Raw genomic sequence first — 22,049 nt, forward strand, 5'->3', positions numbered from 1 at the left:
AGAGAAAGTGTACTCCACGAAGCTGTAGATCTGATAAATTAGAGATAAGGACTTCAACTGGTCTACAAACCCTAAAAGAACCCTATCAAGGACAGCAAATGCCACGAGGCCAAAAACAACAGAAAATTATAAAGCATATGAAAAAACCAGACGATATGGATAACCCAAGCCCAAGCACCCAAATCAAAAGACCAGAAGAGACACACCTAGAGCAGCTACTCAAAGAACTAAAGATGAACAATGAGACCCTAGTACGGGATATGAAGGAAATCAAGAAGACCCTAGAAGAGCATAAAGAAGACATTGCAAGACTAAATAAAAAAATGGATGATCTTATGGAAATTAAAGAAACTGTTGACCAAATTAAAAAGATTCTGGACACTCATAGTACAAGACTAGAGGAAGTTGAACAACGAATCAGTGACCTGGAAGATGACAGAATGGAAAATGAAAGCATAAAAGAAAGAATGGGGAAAAAAATTGAAAAACTCGAAATGGACCTCAGGGATATGATAGATAATATGAAGCGTCCGAATATAAGACTCATTGGTGTCCCAGAAGGGGAAGAAAAGGGTAAAGGTCTAGGAAGAGTATTCAAAGAAATTGTTGGGGAAAACTTCCCAAATCTTCTAAACAACATAAATACACAAATCATAAATGCTCAGCGAACTCCAAATAGAATAAATCCAAAAAAACCCACTCCGAGACATATACTGATCACACTGTCAAACATAGAAGAGAAGGAGCAAGTTCTGAAAACAGCAAGAGAAAAGCAATTCACCACATACAAAGGAAACAGCATAAGACTAAGTAGTGACTACTCAGCAGCCACCATGGAGGCGAGAAGGCAATGGCACGATATATTTAAAATTCTGAGAGAGAAGAATTTCCAGCCAAGAATACTTTATCCAGCAAAGCTCTCCTTCAAATTTGAGGGAGAGCTTAAATTTTTCACAGACAAAGAAATGCTGAGAGAATTTGCTAACAAGAGACCTGCCCTACTGGAGATACTAAAGGGAGCCCTACAGACAGAGAAACAAAGACAGGACAGAGAGACTTGGAGAAAGGTTCAGTACTAAAGAGATTCGGTATGGGTACAATAAAGGATATTAATAGAGAGAGGGAAAAATATGGCAAACATAACCCAAAGGATAAGATGGCCGATTCAAGAAATGCCTTCACGGTTTTAACGTTGAATGTAAATGGATTAAACTCCCCAATTAAAAGATATAGATTCGCAGAATGGATCAAAAAAAATGAACCATCAATATGTTGCATACAAGAGACTCATCTTAGACACAGGGACACAAAGAAATTGAAAGTGAAAGGATGGAAAAAAATATTTCATGCAAGCTACAGCCAAAAGAAAGCAGGTGTAGCAATATTAATCTCAGATAAAATAGACTTCAAATGCAGGGATGTTTTGAGAGACAAAGAAGGCCACTACATACTAATAAAAGGGGCAATTCAGCAAGAAGAAATAACAATCGTAAATGTCTATGCACCCAATCAAGGTGCCACAAAATACATGAGAGAAACATTGGCAAAACTAAAGGAAGCAATTGATGTTTCCACAATAATTGTGGGAGACTTCAACACATCACTCTCTCCTATAGATAGATCAACCAGACAGAAGACCAATAAGGAAATTGAAAACCTAAACAATCTGATAAATGAATTAGATTTAACAGACATCTACAGGACATTACATCCCAAATCACCAGGATACACATACTTTTCTAGTGCTCACGGAACTTTCTCCAGAATAGATCATATGCTGGGACATAAAACAAGCCTCAATAAATTTAAAAAGATTGAAATTATTCAAAGCACATTCTCTGACCACAATGGAATACAATTAGAAGTCAATAACCATCAGAGACTTAGAAAATTCACAAATACCTGGAGGTTAAACAACACACTCCTAAACAATCAGTGGGTTAAAGAAGAAATAGCAAGAGAAATTGCTAAATATATAGAGACGAATGAAAATGAGAACACAACATACCAAAACCTATGGGATGCAGCAAAAGCAGTGCTAAGGGGGAAATTTATAGCACTAAACGCATATATTAAAAAGGAAGAAAGAGCCAAAATCAAAGAACTAATGGATCAACTGAAGAAGCTAGAAAATGAACAGCAAACCAATCCTAAACCAAGTAGAAGAAAAGAAATAACAAGGATTAAAGCAGAAATAAATGACATAGAGAACAAAAAAACAATAGAAAGGATAAATATCACCAAAAGTTGGTTCTTTGAGAAGATCAACAAGATTGACAAGCCCCTAGCTAGACTGACAAAATCAAAAAGAGAGAAGACCCATATAAACAAAATAATGAATGAAAAGGTGACATAACTGCAGATCCTGAAGAAATTAAAAAAATTATAAGAGGATATTATGAACAACTGTATGGCAACAAACTGGATAATGTAGAAGAAATGGACAATTTCCTGGAAACATATGAACAACCTAGACTGACCAGAGAAGAAATAGAAGACCTCAACCAACCCATCACAAGCAAAGAGATCCAATCAGTCATCAAAAATCTTCCCACAAATAAATGCCCAGGGCCAGATGGCTTCACAGGGGAATTCTACCAAACTTTCCAGAAAGAACTGACACCAATCTTACTCAAACTCTTTCAAAACATTGAAGAAAATGGAACACTACCTAACTCATTTTATGAAGCTAACATCAATCTAATACCAAAACCAGGCAAAGATGCTACAAAAAAGGAAAACTACCGGCCAATCTCCCTAATGAATATAGATGCAAAAATCCTCAACAAAATACTTGCAAATCGAATCCAAAGACACATTAAAAAAATCATACACCATGACCAAGTGGGGTTCATTCCAGGCATGCAAGGATGGTTCAACATCAGAAAAACAATCAATGTATTACAACACATTAAAAACTCGAAAGGGAAAAATCAATTGATCATCTCAATAGATGCTGAAAAAGCATTTGACAAAATCCAACATCCCTTTTTGATAAAAACACTTCAAAAGGTAGGAATTGAAGGAAACTTCCTCAACATGATAAAGAGCATATATGAAAAACCCACAGCCAGCATAGTACTCAATGGTGAGAGACTGAAAGCCTTCCCTCTAAGATCAGGAACAAGACAAGGATGCCCGCTGTCACCACTGTTATTCAACATTGTGCTGGAAGTGCTAGCCAGGGCAATCCGGCAAGACAAAGAAATAAAAGGCATCCAAATTGGAAAAGAAGAAGTAAAACTGTCATTGTTTGCAGATGATATGATCTTATATCTAGAAAACCCTGAGAAATCAACGATACACCTACTAGAGCTAATAAACAAATTTAGCAAAGTAGCGGGATACAAGATTAATGCACATAAGTCAGTAATGTTTCTATATACTAGAAATGAACAAACTGAAGAGACACTCAAGAAAAAGATACCATTTTCAATAGCAACTAAAAAAATCAAGTACCTAGGAATAAACTTAACCAAAGATGTAAAAGACCTATACAAAGAAAACTACATAACTCTACTAAAAGAAATAGAAGGGGACCTTAAAAGATGGAAAAATATTCCATGTTCATGGATAGGAAGGCTAAATGTCATTAAGATGTCAATTCTACCCAAACTCATCTACAGATTCAATGCAATCCCAATCAAAATTCCAACAACCTACTTTGCAGACTTGGAAAAGCTAGTTATCAAATTTATTTGGAAAGGGAAGATGCCTCGAATTGCTAAAGACACTCTAAAAAAGAAAAACAAAGTGGGAGGACTTACACTCCCTGACTTTGAAGCTTATTATAAAGCCACAGTTGCCAAGACAGCATGGTACTGGCACAAAGATAGACATATAGATCAATGGAATCGAATTGAGAATTCAGAGATAGACCCTCAGATCTATGGCCGACTGATCTTTGATAAGGCCCCCAAAGTCACCGAACTGAGCCATAATGGTCTTTTCAACAAATGGGGCTGGGAGAGTTGGATATCCATATCCAAAAGAATGAAAGAGGACCCCTACCTCACCCCCTACACAAAAATTAACTCAAAATGGACCAAAGATCTCAATATAAAAGAAAGTACCATAAAACTCCTAGAAGATAATGTAGGAAAACATCTTCAAGACCTTGTATTAGGAGGCCACTTCCTAGACTTTACACCCAAAGCACAAGCAACAAAAGAGAAAATAGATAAATGGGAACTCCTCAAGCTTAGAAGTTTCTGCACCTCAAAGGAATTTCTCAAAAAGGTAAAGAGGCAGCCAACTCAATGGGAAAAAATTTTTGGAAACCATGTATCTGACAAAAGACTGATATCTTGCATATACAAAGAAATCCTACAACTCAATGACAATAGTACAGACAGCCCAATTATAAAATGGGCAAAAGATATGAAAAGACAGTTCTCTGAAGAGGAAATACAAATGACCAAGAAACACATGAAAAAATGTTCAGCTTCACTAGCTATTAGAGAGATGCAAATTAAGACCACAATGAGATACCATCTAACACCGGTTAGAATGGCTGCCATTAAACAAACAGGAAACTACAAATGCTGGAGGGGATGTGGAGAAATTGGAACTCTTATTCATTGTTGGTGGGACTGTATAATGGTTCAGCCACTCTGGAAGTCAGTCTGGCAGTTCCTTAGAAAACTAGATATAGAGCTACCATTCGATCCAGCGATTGCACTCCTCGGTATATACCCGGAAGATCGGAAAGCAGTGACACGAACAGATATCTGCACGCCAATGTTCATAGCAGCATTATTCACAGTTGCCAAGAGATGGAAACAACCCAAATGTCCTTCAACAGATGAGTGGATAAATAAAATGTGGTATATACACACGATGGAATACTACGCGGCAGTAAGAAGGAACGATCTGGTGAAACATATGACAACATGGATGAACCTTGAAGACATAATGCTGAGCGAAATAAGCCAGGCACAAAAAGAGAAATATTATATGCTACCACTAATGTGAACTTTGAAAAATGTAAAACAAATGGTTTATAATGTAGAATGTAGGGGAACTAGCAGTAGAGAGCAATTAAGGAAGGGGGAACAATAATCCAGGAAGAACAGATAAGCTATTTAACGTTCTGGGGATGCCCAGAAATGACTATGGTCTGTTAATTTCTGATGGTTGTAGTAGGAACAAGTTCACTGAAATGTTGCTATATTATGTAACTTTCTTGGGGTAAAGTAGGAACATGTTGGAAGTTAAGCAGTTATCTTAGGTTAGTTGTCTTTTTCTTACTCCCTTGCTATGGTCTCTTTGAAATGCTCTTTTATTGTATGTTTGTTTTCTTTTTAACTTTTTTTTTCATACAGGTGATTTGAAAAAATAAGGGAAATTTAAAAAAAAAAAAAAAAAAAAAAAAAAGAAAAAAGACAAACAAGGGGAAAAAAAAAAAAAAAAAAAGATGTAGTGCCCCCTTGAGGAGCCTGTGGAGAATGCAGGGGTATTCGCCTACCCCACCTCCATGGTTGCTAACATGACCACAGACATAGGGGACTGGTGGTTTGATGGGTTGAGCCCTCTACCATAAGTTTTACCCTTGGGAAGACGGTTGCTGCAAAGGAGAGGCTAGGCCTCCCTGTATTTGTGCCTAAGAGTCTCCTCCTGAATGCCTCTTTGTTGCTCAGATGTGGCCCTCTCTCTCTGGCTAAGCCAACTTGAAAGGTGAAATCACTGCCCTCCCCCCTACGTGGGATCAGACACCCAGGGAAGTGAATCTCCCTGGCAACGTGGAATATGACTCCCAGGGAGGAATGTAGACCTGGCACCGTGGGACGGAGAACATCTTCTTGACCAAAAGGGGGATGTGAAAGGAAATGAAATAAGCTTCAGTGGCAGAGAGATTCCAAAAGGAGCCGAGAGGTCACTCTGGTGGGCACTCTTATGCACACTTTAGACAACCCTTTTTAGGTTCTAAAGAATTGGAGTAGCTGGTGGTGGATACCTGAAACTATCAAACTACAACCCAGAACCCATGAATCTCGAAGACAGTTGTATAAAAATGTAGCTTATGAGGGGTGACAATGGGATTGGGAATGCCATAAGGACCAAACACCACTTTGTCTAGTTTATGGATGGATGTGTAGAAAAGTAGGGGAAGGAAACAAACAGACAAAGGTACCCAGTGTTCTTTTTTACTTCAATTGCTCTTTTTCACTCTAATTATTATTCTTGTTATTTTTGTGTGTGTGCTAATGAAGGTGTCAGGGATTGATTTAGGTGATGAATGTACAACTATGTAATGGTACTGTAAACAATCGAAAGTACAATTTGTTTTGTATGACTGCGTGGTATGTGAATATATCTCAATAAAATGATGATTTAAAAAAAAAAAAAAAAAACATCAATACATTAGTATTATGTATATATTATCCATATTCAGTTTTTTTTTTTTAAATATACAGCCTGTGATGGTTAATTTCATGAGTCAACTTGGTTAGGTTATGGTGTCTAGTTGTTTAGCCAAGCAAGCACAGGCCTGATTGTTACTGTGAGAGTATTTCACAGATGGATTAAATCATTAGTAGATTGCAACTACAGCTGATTACATCTACAATCAACAAAGGAGATTGTCTTCAACAATGACAGGATTCTCGTCATCCCAATAATTGGAGGTCTTAAAGAGAGAACTGAGGATTTCAGTAGTCAAGAAGAAATTCTGCCTTGAGTTTAGCCAGCCACCTTCTCCTGGGGAATTCAACTTTACCTCTATCAGTTTCCGACTTACGGGCTGCCCTATGTAATACAGACTTGAATTCCCACAGTTGTGTGAGCCAATTCCTATGATAAATCTCTTAACGTTTGTTTGTTTGTTTGTTTATATCCCTTTGGGTCTGTTTCTCTGGAAGTTTCCTTAAATCTGTAATGGTTTTTCAGCCTTTCTTTGTCTTCTGTGATATTGATATTTTTTAAGAGAACAGGCCAGTTTCTTTGCAGAATATCCCTCAATTTAGGTTTGTCTGAATGATTCAGGTTTGTCTAATGATTAGGTTTGTCTAATTGATTCAGATTATGCATATTTGACCAAATACTATATAAGTGATGATGTCAGTTTGTCCCATTACTGATGTTTACTTTGATCACTCTGTTAAGTGGTGTCAGCCAATTTTCTCCATTGTAGTTACCATTTTTATCTTTGTAATTGCTAACTAATATGTAGGGAGATAGTTGGAAACTATGTAAATACCTTGTTCCTCTTTAAACTTTCACTCAATAGGTATAGTGTCCATACAGGATTTTTGCCTAGTTATACCGAGGATAGCAAAATACTGATTTTTTTCTAACACTGTTAATCCTTCTGTATTTATTAGTTAGCATTCTCCTGCAGAGAAGGGCCTTCCCTTCTCTTCAATTTATTTCTTCCTCCCTCCCTCCCTCCTTCCCTTCCTTGCTTCCTTCCTTCCTTCTGTATTTATTAGTTATCATTGTCCTGCAGGAAAGAGCTTTCCCTTCTCTCCAATTTATCTTTCTTTCTTCTCTCTTTCTTTCTTTCCTTCCTTCCTTCCTTCCTTCCTTCTTTCTTCTATCTATCTATGCATTATTATTTATATGAATTCATCAGTTTTATTTTATTGGTTTACAAGTTATAATCCATTACTGTCATTATTCATTTTGATGTTCAACTTGTCTTTTATTTGGCTAATGGGAGCCCCTTTAATATGGTTTTCTGTCCTTTTGATACATCCATATAAGTTTTGAACATTTTCTTATTTTCTAATGTATCAAGGTTTTCCAGGCTCAACTTGTAACTTCCAGCCCCAGACCTGGATTCAGCCATTTTCATAACAGCTACTGGTGTTTCATTGTGCCAGGCTCTTCTTACAGGAACAGAGTTGGAGAAAAAGACAGTTACATATTGCTCAACTCAATATATACACATATATATTCCCACAATGAGAACCCTGACTCCCAACAGCACCACAGCATCATCAATGTATCTATTCATTTTCTCAATACAGCAGTATACACAAAATAGTTTAAGAATTACCATACCCATACTGATAGAAAAATAAATCTACAGACCTTCCAAATAGAGGTTAAGATTTGTTTGATGTTATATTTGTTTTTGGAGTGAAGGCATATACTCAAAGAACTGGGTTCAGAAGTTAGGTAAATTAGTTCTTTTCTCCCTTCAAAGAAGTTACGTTATTCATTTGAAATACATTATGTTTATTTTTGTTTGCTTTTAATTTTATGGCTTTCCTCCATCTTTGTTGATTTTATTTCATCTTTTGAATATATAAAGCATTAACATGATCCCAGATGTCAAAATTTTACAAAAAGGCATACTCAGAGAATTACCACTCCATTAGTTATCTATTGCTGCCTCACAACCTAGTGGCTTAAAAAAAATAATCATTTATTGTCCCTCACACCTTCACTGAGTTAGGAATTTGGGAGCAGCTTGGCTGGATGCACATGTAGTTGCAATCAAATATTGGTTGGGGCTCTAGTCTTATGCAGACTTGATGGGGCTAGAGGATCTGCTTCCAAAAGGCTCACTCACATGAAAGGTTGATGCTGGTTGCTAGTGGGAATCCTTGGTTTCTCTATAGGCCTTTCCACAGGGCTGCCTGAATGTTGTCTCAGGAAAGTGGCTGGCTTCCTTCAGAGCAAAAGAACAAAGCAAATCCAAGAAACCAAAAAGCTACAATATGTTTTATGGCCTAGCCTTGGAAGTCACTTCTATCATATCCTTTTTGTCACACAGACCAGCTCAAATTCACAATGGGAGGAGACTACATAAGGGCATGATTACCAAGAGGTGCACATCATCGGGGGCCGTCGTGGAAGCCATCTACCTATAACCTTACCTAATCCTTCAATCTTATTTCCTCATACCATTCCTGGATAATCAATCACATTAGTTTCTGGTTTTTTCTTCCTGCATAGCTGTTGCTGCTTCTTTCTTTCTGTAAAAATAAGTAGATACGGGTATATTCTCTTATTAACCCTTCTTTTGTACACCAGATGTAGCATATTATGTTTACTCTTCTTGCAGTTTCCTTTTTTCACTCTACACTATATCCTGGAAATCCCACCATCTCAGTTCATACAGAGCTTCCACATTCTCATTTACAGCTGCATATTCCGTGTGTGGATGTACCACCATTTATTCTATGTATACGCATTTAGGTTATGTTCCAGCTTGCTAATGCTGCTGTTATGCAAAATACCAGAAGTGTATTTTTATAAAGGGGGTTTATTTGATTACAAATTTAGTGTTCTAAGACCATACAAGTGTCGAAACTAAGGCATCCACGAGAGGATACCCTCACTAAAGAATGGCTGATGGTGTCTGGAACACCTCTGTCAGCTGGGAAGGCACATGGCTGGTGTCTGCTAGTCCTTTGCTCCCAGGTTTCAAAATGATGATTTCCAAAATGTCTCTGGGTCCTCTTAGCTTCTCCAGGGCAAACTCTGGGCTTCATCTCTTAGTTTAGCATCTCCAAATGTCCTTCTGTCTGCATCTCCAAGCATCTCTAAGCATCTCTGTCAGCTTCCAAGAATCTAACATCTGTGTGTCCCGGCTTAGCATATCCCAGGGCATTTTCATCTCTGCCCTCTGTGTGAACTCCCTTTAAAGGACTCCTGTAAACTAATCAAGACCCACTCTAAGTGGGTGGGGCCACACCTTGATGGAATCTAATCAAAAGTATCTCCCACAGTTGACTGAGTCACAGCTCCATGGAAGCACTCAATCAAAAGTTTCTATCCTAATCAAAAGACTAATAAATCTGACCATACAAGATTACAGGAAAGAACATGACTTTTTTTGGAACATAATATATCCAAACCAGCATAGAATATTTTCACTACTCTGTAGTTAAAAATAAAGGAGCAATGACTAGCCTTATGCATATGTATTTTTATAATGTTGGAGATATATCTTCAGAGTAACAAATTAATGTCAACATTGCAAGGTGTTGAAAACTGGATAGTATAGAGGAAAAAATACAATCAATGCAAACTAGAGTCTATAGGTAACAGTAACATTGCAATATGCTTCCATTAATTGTAACAAATACAATATACCAAAGCTAAATGCCTGTAAGAGGGGGATATAAAGGAGTGGTATGGGACTCTTGGTGTTGTTATTGTATGACCTTTTCATGGTATTTTATTTTATATTTTCTTCTATCTTTTTTTAATTCATTTTTTTCTCCTCTTCCTCTTTCATTGCAGAAGAAATGGATAAGTTCTCATATAGATTGTGGTGGTAAATGCATAACTTGATGATTATACCAAGAATCATTGATTGTTACTTAGAATGGATTGTGTGATGTGTGAATAAAACTGTTTAAAAAACAAACAGAGGGATAGAAGTGCTGGAAAAATGTGAAGAGAAGGAAGTACCCATTCACTGTTGGTGGGGAGTAGAATGGTGCAGCCCATTTGAAGGGCAGTGTGGTGGTTCCACAGGAAGGTAAGTATAGGGTTGCCATATGGTCCTGCAACCATGTTATTGTAACTTGGTTATTGCTATTGTGTTGCTTTAGGGTTTTCTCTTCTTTGTTTTCACGCATGTAAAAACATTCTTATATTGGTGCACTTAATCACCATCATTGACCACTCTAGGTTTCACTAAGTCATACAGTCCCAGGCTTTATCTTCTATCTTTCTTTCTAATATCATACATGCCTTAGCCTTCCTCTTTCACCTGTACTCACACTCATCTTTGTTCAGCGTACTTACAATATTGTGCTACCATCACACAGTATTGTGCTATCTATTACTTGTTCTATACAATCAATTCTGTTGAACATTCTGATCTTAGGGAGAATTGTTTTGTTGTTTCTTTATTTAATAATCTGGTGGCTTTAAGACTGAGATGTATAGATAGATGTATGGAGTGGTAGATAAATTTTAAGGAATGTCCATCATAATAGCGTACTTTAAAAGAACAGTTTCAGTTGGCAAGTAAGAGTAGAGGCCAAATATAAGAGTTGAAAAACAAGGAGTTAATGCAGAAGTAGTCACAGTAAGTGCTGCAATGGAGATAGCAATTCTTTTTAGAAGTTCAGAGGCAAAGAGGAGAAAGAACAATTAATTGCTCCAAGTGGTAGCAGGATGAAGAGAGTTTTTTAAGGTAAGGTTCTCATAAACTTGGCTGTAGCCCTAATGAAAGAATCCAAAAGAAGGAGAAATTGACAATACAAATAAGAATGCATAATTATTGTAGCAAGATCCCAGACTAAAGGAGTTGAGAGGCAAGTGGAAGAACTCATCTTGAAAAATAGGGTAAATAATATATCCAAAAATGGAATACTTCCCAGCACTAAAAAGAAATGAACTATTGATACACACAAAGTTGATGAATCTTGTTATTATGTTAAGCCAAAAAAAGCCAGACACAAAAGAGTATATACTATGCACTTCCATTTATAAGAATTCTAGAACTGGGAAAACGAATTTATATTGACAGAAAGTATATCTGTAGTTGCTGCATGTGGGGGATATTGACTGCAAAGGGGTACAGAAAATTTTGATGTGATAAAAATGCCCTATATATTTTTTGTGTGCTGTGCCTACACAGATGTATACATTTGTCAAAACTAATTAAACTATATACTTAAAGTAGGTGCACTTTATTATACGAACATTATACCTCAATAGAGTTCATTGAAAAAATAGACTGGATGAAGATAAAGAAAAATATATGAAACATTGGAAGATTTTGGAAATGAAATCTGAGAAATTTCTGGAATTTAGGTAAAAGAGAGAATGAATCAAAACACTATAGATAAGTCCTAAATATGATTTGTGGGTGGAAAATAGTTCTATATTTGAAAGAATTTCGGTAGGTAAGAATGAGGTTTAAATAATCAGACATGAATCATGGAAAATGAGAGGAGAGAATGGTAGAATGGTAGATAGAAGAGGACATGTACACGAAAAGACAAAAGCTATCCAATAAAGGGCAGAAACCATGATAGTGGAAGAAACCTAATAACCTCTCAAATTTTCTTATTAGATTCTGATCTCATTTCTTCTGAAAGATATTTATTATAGGAACAGGCTCACACAACCATGGAGATTGGCAAGCCCCAAATTATGGAGGGCAGGCTGTAAGCAGGAAACTTCTCTGAAATCTGGCATACAGAACTCTATAGAAGAGGCCACAAGCTCGAAGCTCCAATGAAGGTGAAGGTATATTCCCCAGGAGAAGTTGGCTGGCTGAAGAAAAGGCAGAAATTTTTTCTGATTTCTGAAATCCTCGGTACTGCTTTAAGACCTCCAGCTGATTGGATTTGTTTTGTTTATTGTAAATGCAATCAGCTGTATATGCAATCAACTGATATGGATGCTAATCCATCTATGAAATACCCTCACAATAACAATCAGGCCAGTGTTTGCTTGACCAAACAACTGGACACCACAACCTAGCTAAGTTGATGCATGAAATTAACCATCACACTGCCCTCAGCTTTCCTATTAGTAGGATCCCTGAATAATCCCTACCACACCTTGACTTCTGTTGTCCTAGTTCTCAAATCAATCTAAGATTGGGACATTCATCCAATCAATTCATATTTGTTGAACACTGTCTAGGCCCTGGTGAGAAAGATAAATTGTTCTTAAGGAATCTAATGGGGGAAATAAAAAAAACTAGTTCTTTAAATAAATGTGATAAGTGTTACAGTAGAAATTTGCACCAAGTGCTATAGGTGCAAAGAAAAGAGTTAACTATTTCAACTTGGGGAGATGGCAGGTATAGACAAGGAAGACTTCTTTAATGAGAGAGCATTTTAATTTAAACTTAAAGAATTAGTAGGAGTTTACCTAATGTATGAAGTGAGGAAAGATATTCATTAAAAGGAATAATATAGTAAAGTCTTGGACAGGAAAGAACACGTTTTGTTGAAGAAAATATGAATAGTTCAGTACAGTATATCTAACAACTTTTCTTAATCATGGTTCATCATTTGAACCCCAAACACATTGGAAAGTATGCTTTCTTTAGGACTATGTATAATTCCAACTTTCTTCTTTCTGGAGCAGGTTTGAAGGGAGCAGAGATTGATTTCAGGCTTGAAGTAATATGGGCTTTTACAAGACAGGTTTATGGTTTTTCAGCAACACTATTTCCTAAAATATTTAGTAGGTTTCTGATTTTCTTCCAGACAGTTCTATGTGCTAATAACCACACTCAAAGTTGTTTTCTCAAGCCTAACTTATTTTCTTTTTTTGTCTGTACTTGGCCTATCCCTTCCTCATTTAATGGCAGCTATCTTGAGTCCATGTAAATTAATTAATAAGGGGCTTGGGTAGGAAGGCATCATCCTTAATCTAATCTTTGCAGCTGGGCTAGTGGCCAATTTCTGGAAGAGAAGTCTTATTGGAAGAAGCCTGAGAAAGTTCTAGAGTCTTATACTCTCTTGTTTGGAGGACCATAATAAGCATTTGGATTTTTCCAACCCTGCTGGGTTATGAGTCAATTTAGCTTATAGGCCACAGGCAGAGAGACGCTCCTGTAACAGAACAAAATTCTTTCGTCTCTGCTTGCAAATAGACCAATTCTTGCCTGAACTCATGTCTTTCTTGTAATATCTTGCTACAAACAGCAAGGAACAACCAATACACACTACATTCTGGTATTTTCTAAATGCTTCATCTAGAGCATTAGGTTGTGTCAGAATTTAATCTTCCTTCCAAGATATCAGAGGCAACGATTTTACCAATTGTTTTCCATAGCATACAAGGATAGTCAGCTTTCCAGCATGCAATTGTTTCATCTACTGCCCAGACTGCTAAGTAAGTGCTGCACATTTGAGTATTTTTGATATAGCAGCACCCATTTCTCATAGAAAATACTCTGTCAAAACAAGGTTTGGCCCAGATAACAGAAAGATTCTATATATTTTAAGCCTGAAGGGACTTAATACATGGAATTAGGTGCTTCCAAAATCATTGGAGGATTGAAGAGGCAGCTTCTTGACTGAGCATCCTGTGACAACTACCAGAATAAGTCAGAAGTAATACTCTAGGGGAACAACTACCACCGAGACCACCACTGCATCTGTGCGGTTTTTAAGAAGCCACTGACACAACTTTCCCTTACACCCAAAAAGATAAAGAATGAGTATCCAAAGCAGCAAAGTGTAAATTCAGATGGAGAAGCACTGCATGACCACTGTTTCTTAAACCCACAGGGTAATGAACACTGGAATGCTATAGCAGCAAGCTGCACATTTACAAATCTTGCTTTCTAGCAGTAACGGACCAGAGCTACAGCTAAATGACTTCTATCTAACTTTCATCTTCCAAATCTCACTCATGTATTTAATTGGTGGAATCTGATTCATATTCAGCACCACAGCTGCGAAAGAGTCTGGGAGGTGTGTTTTGTGTGTGTGTGTGTGTGTGTGTGTCTGTGTGTGTGTTCATTTTTGAAGAAAGAAATGGAAGTTGAGAGAACTAATATAAAAGCTCTACCATAGTCCATTTATGTGGTTTATTTTGATGTTTCTTTGTATTACTAAGCTAAATTCTATTTGATTATGTTGCATTATTTTTAATATATTCTTGGATTTGGTTAAATACTGTTTAAGATTTTTACATCTATTTTCATGAGTGGAATTGGTTTGTAAGTTTCTTGTGCTCTCCTTATTTGGATATTATGTGTGTGTGTCAAGATTATTCTTGCTTTATAAAAAGATTTAGATAACTTTCCCGCTTTTTCTAATTTTCTACTCCTTGAAAGTTTGTTGTAATATATACTGTTTGGCACTAGCATTTAGGAAGAGGAAATAGTGAGGGGGGGGAGAGAAGTTGATTTCCATTTCAGTTTTTTTAATATATTGTCAGTTTTTTTAATATATTAAAGTTAGTGAATTTATCTATTTATCTAAGTTTTCAAATATTTTGGTATAGAGTTTCATCATTTATTGTAAGTTTAAAATCTTGTTTATGGCTGTGATTGTTTCCTGATCTCCATTCTATATTCTCTCTCCTCCTCTTTCTTTCTCTCTCTCTCTTTTTATGACTCTCTCTCTTTTCTCTTAATAAGTTTTGCCTGAAGTGTGCTATTTTTATTTGTGTTCTTAATGTACTAATACAGTAGACCAGTCACCAGCCAGTAAGTAACCCGATCTCTCCAACTTGGATCACATTTTTTGTTTGTTTGTTTGGACTTGTCTAAAAATGGGGTGACCAGAAAAGAGTAAAATTAGAAATTTCTCCCCTATTTCATCACTTTTCTGTGGTCCTCATCCCTCTTTAACTCTTTTTCTTTGTTCAGAACACCTTCAATCTCTCTAAAGTTTTCTCATAGTTTCTTGAGTTAGTTGCTGAGAATGGAACTGAGGATCTATCAACTCCTCTTTTTTGAGGACTTCTCCATTATAGCATCCAGTGAAGGGAGCCAGTGGATCAGTCAGAGTCTGTCAGGAGACAGAAGCCATCCCAATTATTTCTATATAGAGAATTTAATATAAAGATTTTAACTGGATAACTAAAAGGGTAAATAGAGAACTCTGAGATATCCCAGGGGTAGCAACTGAAGAAAGCATCTGCCACCTCTAGGGCTGAAGGACTATAGTGAGGAGTTTAGAATTATTAAAATTTGGAAACTTACAGGAGGGGTGCCATAAAGATGAGTCTTGCTTGACTGCTACAGTGGACCCAGAACCTAAACCTCTGAAGAAAGGGCACCCACAGGCTGATGCTAGTGCCTTTGAGGAGAATGGGGAACAATGAAGCTGGTTCTGCAAGTGTTGGAATAAATACATCCTAGATTTAGTTGCTGCAATGCGAAGGAATTCCTGCTATGCTCAATAGGAACCATAAGCAGACAGGAAGCCCATGGAAGCCTACATGGAACAAACAAGAAGGAACAAGAGCTTTCTATCTTCACCAGCCTTGCAGTCTCCCCCAGTCGTCACCTATTGGCTGAGCCACTTCCAATCTCTGAAAAGAGTTCTTGTGTTTAGTTGCTGAGAATTATCTTGAGATGATTCCATGAGCTACCCAGTTAGGGGGCTGCAGAAATCCAGCGATATCCTCACAAAACAGAGCATAGAATGGTGGGTTTGGAGCTTAGAGACAGGAAAATAATAATTGAGACAGCCAGTATCTACTGCTAGTTCATTATCCTGAATGTTACACTTAATGCCACAGCAAAGATTCTATAGAGAGAATGATAATACTAAAAGAATGAGAATATTTCAGTTCCTTTGGCTACAACTCCTTACATCAATCTGCCTTTTAGGCATAACTTTGCAAATGTGATTGGAATTAACAAAAAATGTTGGCCACCATCCAAACCCTTGGACGTTGCTTAGATGGGCAATACTATTTGTATTTTGGCCTCTACTTTTATGAGCTCTTGGATAAATATCCTCCTCTTCTAATTTTCCTTTTAGACTTGTTAATACATTTAAAAAGTAATGTCTAGATAATCTTTGAGCCTTTGTTTTATAGCATTTGTTCCACATGATGAACAGAAACTTTAAATATCCACAGCAGTGATTCCAGAACCTCTATACAGGAAGGGATCAGGGACAGCAATTGAGGCTAGAGCAGTGCTTTTCAAGTTCTCTATGATGAAAGATCAATTTTCTTTATTTCCCTTCTGTTGTAGACCAGTATTTTTGAAAAATAAAATTAAAATGCATTGCTTAAAAAATGAAATGGTTGAAAAAAGACATTAAAAAGCAAGTCAAGATTTTTATTTTTAAATGTAGCAGATATGAAATTACATTTCAATAAATATAATCAGAACAAACACTACATAGGAAAAATGATATGTTTTATATTTTCATGCCTTTAATTTCTTTTTCTTGCCATATTACAGTAAACTTCCAGTAAACTGTCGAATGGAAGTGGTGAAATGACTTCTTTGACTTGATCCTGATATGAGGAGGAAGTGTTCAGTCATGATGTATAAGGTTTTGTTAACTGCTCTTTATCAGGCTGAAGAAGTCCTCTTTTATTCCTAGTTTGTTGAGAGATTTTAACATGAATGGGAGTTAAATTTTGTCAAATGTTGTCCAGTATCAATTGAAATGATCATGTGATTTTTGTCTTTTGTTCTATTAATAAGCTGTATTATGTTAATTAATTTTAGATATTAAATGAATTCCTGAGATAAGTCTCATGTGTTCATTTTATGTAATCCTTTCTATATGTTGCTGGGTCCTGTTTGCTAATATTTTGTTAAAGATTTTTTCATCTGTATTCATGAGGGATTTTGGTCTGTAGTTGTCTTTAATGTCCTTTCTTGCCTTTCATATCAGGGTAATACTGGCCTCATAGGTTGAGTTGAGAAATGTTCTTTTCTCCTCTATTTTCTGAAAGAGTTTATGTAGAATTGGTATTATTTCTTCTTTGAATATTCAATAGAATTTATATGTGATGTTATCTGAGCTTCGGTGTGTGTGTCTGTGTGTGTGTGTGCGTGTGTATGTTAAATATTGTTTTATTACTAATTCAATTTATTTCCTTGTTATATATCTATTCTGATTTTTCTTTTAATTCTTGAGTCAGTTTTGGTAATTTGTTTCATATTAGGAATTTGTCTATATCATCTAAATTGTCAAATTTTTTGACATAAAGTTGATCATAATAATCATTGCTATATTAATTTTTTTCTGTAGGGTTGGCAGTGATAACCATATGCCATCCTTCGTTCCTGATTTTGGTAATTTATGTCTTCTTTTGTTTTTCTTTGTCAGTCTAGCTAAAGGTTTAGCAGTTTTGTTGATATTTTAAAGGACCAACTCTTGGTTTCACTGATTTTTTAACAAATTGTTTTCTATTTCATTGGTTGCCTCTCTGATCTTTATTTTCCTCTTTTTGCTTGCTTTTCTTGCTTTGTTTAATTTGCCTTTTTTTTTTTTAGTTGCTTAAATTTATAGCTTAGACGTTGATTTGAGACTTTTACTTTTTTCTAATATATGCATTTAAGGCTACATATTTTCATCTAGATCCCTATTTTGTCTCATAAATTTTGATATATTGTGTTTTCATTTTCATTCCTTTCAAACTCTTTTCTAGTCTCTTTAGTGATTTCTTCATTGACCCATGGGTTATTTAAAATTATGTTGTTTTATTTCCAAATATTTGGGGATTTCCCAAATTTCTTTTTGTTGTTGATTTAATTCCATAGATTGGCAAAAAATCTTTTGATGATTCCAGTCCTTTTCAATTTATTGCAACTTGTTTTATTCCTGGAATATTGTTGTTCCTGGGAAACAGTTCTGTGTATGCTGTTGTTGGGTGGAATGTTCTAAAAATGTCTGTTAGGACAAGGTGGTTGATAGTGTTGTTCAAGTTTTCTCTGTCCTTGTTGATTTTCTGTCTAGTTTTTCTATCTATTATTTCTCCTATTTTTGAGAATGATGTATTGAAACCTCTACCAGTAATGATTAAATTGAATATTTCTCTAATTCTGTCAATCTCTGCTCACTTATTTTGTGGCTCTGGTAGGTGTTGTTGGGGATTGAATTATGTCCCCCACAAAAGACATGTTCGAGTCCCAACCCTGGGCCTGTGGGTGTGAACCCATTTGTAAATAGGACTTTTGAAGATGTTACTTGTTAAGATGAGCCCAAACTGAATGAGGGCTGGCCTTAATCCAATATGGCTGAAATCCTTATGAGCAAAGAGATTCGGACATGGAGAGACAGAAGCCACTGGAGAAGCAAGAAGCTAGAAGTCAACAGAACCCAGAATAGAAAGGAGAAGACACTGCCATGTGCATTGCCATGTGACAAAATAAAACAAGGAACCCCAAAATATCAACCCTGGGAGGGTTGCTGGGGGGAAGCAAGCCCTCTAACCTCTGAAACTGTGAGCCAATAAATTCTTGTTGTTAGGCCAACATGTTACATGGTATTTGTTTTAAATGCTAGGGGACTAAAATAGGTGTGTCTATATTTTTATTTGTTACATCTTGCTGAGATATTGAACCTTTTAACATTATGAAAAGTCCCTCTTTGTCTTAAAGATTATTTTGTCTGTTATTAATACAGTCACTCTTATTCTACGGCTACTGCTTGTATGGTACATCCTTTTCCATCATTGTACTTTTAACCTATTTGTGTTTTTGAATCTAAAGTTTATGGTTCATTGGTGGCATACAATTGGGTCTTATTTTTATCCAGTCTGAAATTCTCCGCCTTTTAATTGGGGTGTTTAGTCAACTAATATTTAATTAATTATGATGTAATTGGATTTACATCTACCATTTTGCTATGTGCTTTCCAGATGTTTCATGTCTTCTTTTGTTCCCCTGTTCTTTCTTTACTACATTCTTGTGTTAAACAAATTTATTTTAGTGTACCATTTCAATTCCTCTGTGGATTTTTAAACAAATTTTTGGAATTATTATTATGTGTCTGTTCTAGGGATTACACTATGCAATTTAGCCTATGATAATCCACTTCAGATTAATACTGACTCAATTCCAGTAAAAATATAGCAACTTCCTTTAGATATTTCTGTCATATATATTATTTCTATATAGGTCATAAATTCAACAATGTTGAATTGTTATAATTGTTATTATAATTGTTATATAAGTGTTAGAATTGTTACTTTATACAATCTTGTCTTTTCCAAAATTAAGAGAAGAAAAGAGAAAATAGATATTTATGCAGGTTTTTCTATTTAGTCATATATTTACTATTTCTAGGGCTCTTCATTTCTTCCTGTGGATTCAAGTTATCTTGAAAATAAAGGAACTATCTTTTTGCCGGAAGGACTTCCTTAATGTTTCTCATAAGGCATATCGGCTAGCAATGAATTTTATTTTGAAATCTGTGGCTATCTTTATTTTGCCTTAATTTTTGGTACAGAAATCTTTAGAGACAGCTTTTTTTTCCATTCCCATGAATATGTCATTCTGCTGCCTTCTGTCCTCCATTGTTTCTGATAGTCAGTCAGCTGTTAATTATATTGTTGTTTCTCTTTACTTGATGGATCATTTCTTTCTTGCTGCTTTTAAGGTTTTCTCTTTGTACTTGGGTTTATTGAGATTCTTGGATCTCTAAATTAATGTTGCAGCTTTTTAAATTGAAATCTGGGAAGGTTTCAGCCATCATTTCTTCAAATAATTTTTCTGTTCCTTTCTTTTCCTCCTCTCCTGAGACTTTCATTACATACATTGGTTCTCTTGATATTGTCGCTGTTTCACAGGTCTCTGAGACTCTCTTAATCTTTATTCAATAACTTTTTTCTGTGTCTTTAAGTTTGAATTATTTCTATTGATGTATCGTCAAGCTTACTGATTCTTTTTTCTGTCCCTCAATTCTGCTGTTGAACTCATCTAGTGAATTTTTCATTTGGTTACTTTACTTTTGAACTCTAGAATTACTATTCATTTCTTTATAATAATTTCTATTTATTTACTGATATTCCCTATTTTTCCAGCATTGTCATCATATTTTCCTTTAATCTTTAAAGGATTCCCTTTAATTCCTTGGTGTATTTATAATATTGCTTTTAAGTCTTTTTCTGCTAAACCTAATGTGACCCACTCAGAATCAGTTTCTTTGGACTGCAATTTTCCTGAGTATGAGTCACACTTTCCAGTTTATGTGTAGATGCAAATAGCCCCTGGCAAGAACTCCACACGCTCCCACTATTCAGCAGTTTCTCACAAATACTTCTCAATATGTTGTTTGTGTTTGGTCTATTTCTAGAGCCTTAAAATTGTTTTTGAAAATTTATCCAATTATATAGTTGTTTTATAGTGAAAGGATTTGCCAAAATCTTCATTCCGTCACAACCAGACGAACTTCATTCCTAATTCTATATTTTTAACCCAACAAATAAATATTGTTGTTGTTGCTAATAGACAATGTTTGTTTAGATTTCTGTACATTTTTATCTGTATTCCCTATTTCTTTATTAATTGCAGACTACCCTTCTAGGATCTTTTCCTTATTCCTTAAAATCATCGTTTAGAAGTTTTTATATTAGAGCTCTTAGTAGTAAAGTCTCATAGATTTTGTTAATTGAAAAGCATGCTTTTTCTATCCATGATTCTTGAAATATAATTTTGCCATACAATTTTAAGTGGACAGTTTTTTTTTTCTCAGCACTTTGAAGATATTATTCCATTTCTTCTGGCTTTTATGATTGCTCTTGGGGGTCTGCTGTCTGATCTAAGTATTGTTCCTTTATGAGTGATCTGTCCTTTCTTTCTAGCTACTTTTTTATAATTTATTTTTATTGTGATAACATACATATGCATATATAACATAAAACTTGCCATTTTAAGTGTACAATACAGTGGCTATTAATTACATTTACAATGTTGTGCTACTGTCAGCACTATATATTTCCAAAATTTTTCATCACTGTGCCAGTTTGAATGTATTATGTCCCCCAAAATGCCATGTTCTTTTAAGCAATCTTGTGGGGCCAATTGTATTAGTGTTGATTAGATTTTGAAACCTATTGATTGAGTGTTTCCATGGAGATGTAACTCAATCAACTGTGGACAAGACCTTGGCTAGAGAATTTCCACGGAAGTATTACCCCACCCATTCAGGGTAGGTCTGAATTAAATCACTGGAGCCATATAAAAAGCTCAGACAGAGCTTGCTACAGTCAAGAGGGACACTTTGAAGAATACACAGGAGCTGAGAGAGGAACTTCAGTTTACAGAGACATTTTGGAGATGGCCTTTGAAAGCAGACTTTTGTTCTGGAGAAGCTAAAAGAGGACAAATTCCCCAAGGGCAACTGAGAGTGACACTTTTGAGGAACTGCAGCCTAAAGAGGAACATCCTGGGAGAAAGCTATTTTGAAACCAGAACTCTGGAGCAGACACCAGCCACGTGCCTTCCCAGCTAACAGAGGATTTCCAGATGCCATTGGCCGTCCTCCAGCAAAGGTACCTGGTTGTTGATGCCTTGCCTTGGACACGTTGTGGCCTTAAGACTGTAACTTTGTAACCAAATAAACCCCTTTATAAAAGCCAATCCATTTCTGGTGTTTTGCATTCTGGCAGCATTAGCAAATCGGAACAATCACCTAAACAAAAGCTCTATCCATTAAGTAGTAACTTCCCATCCCCACCCCACCCCC

Source organism: Choloepus didactylus, chromosome 2 (genome assembly GCF_015220235.1).
Source record: "Choloepus didactylus isolate mChoDid1 chromosome 2, mChoDid1.pri, whole genome shotgun sequence".
In the NCBI taxonomy this organism is placed as follows: domain Eukaryota; kingdom Metazoa; phylum Chordata; class Mammalia; order Pilosa; family Megalonychidae; genus Choloepus; species Choloepus didactylus.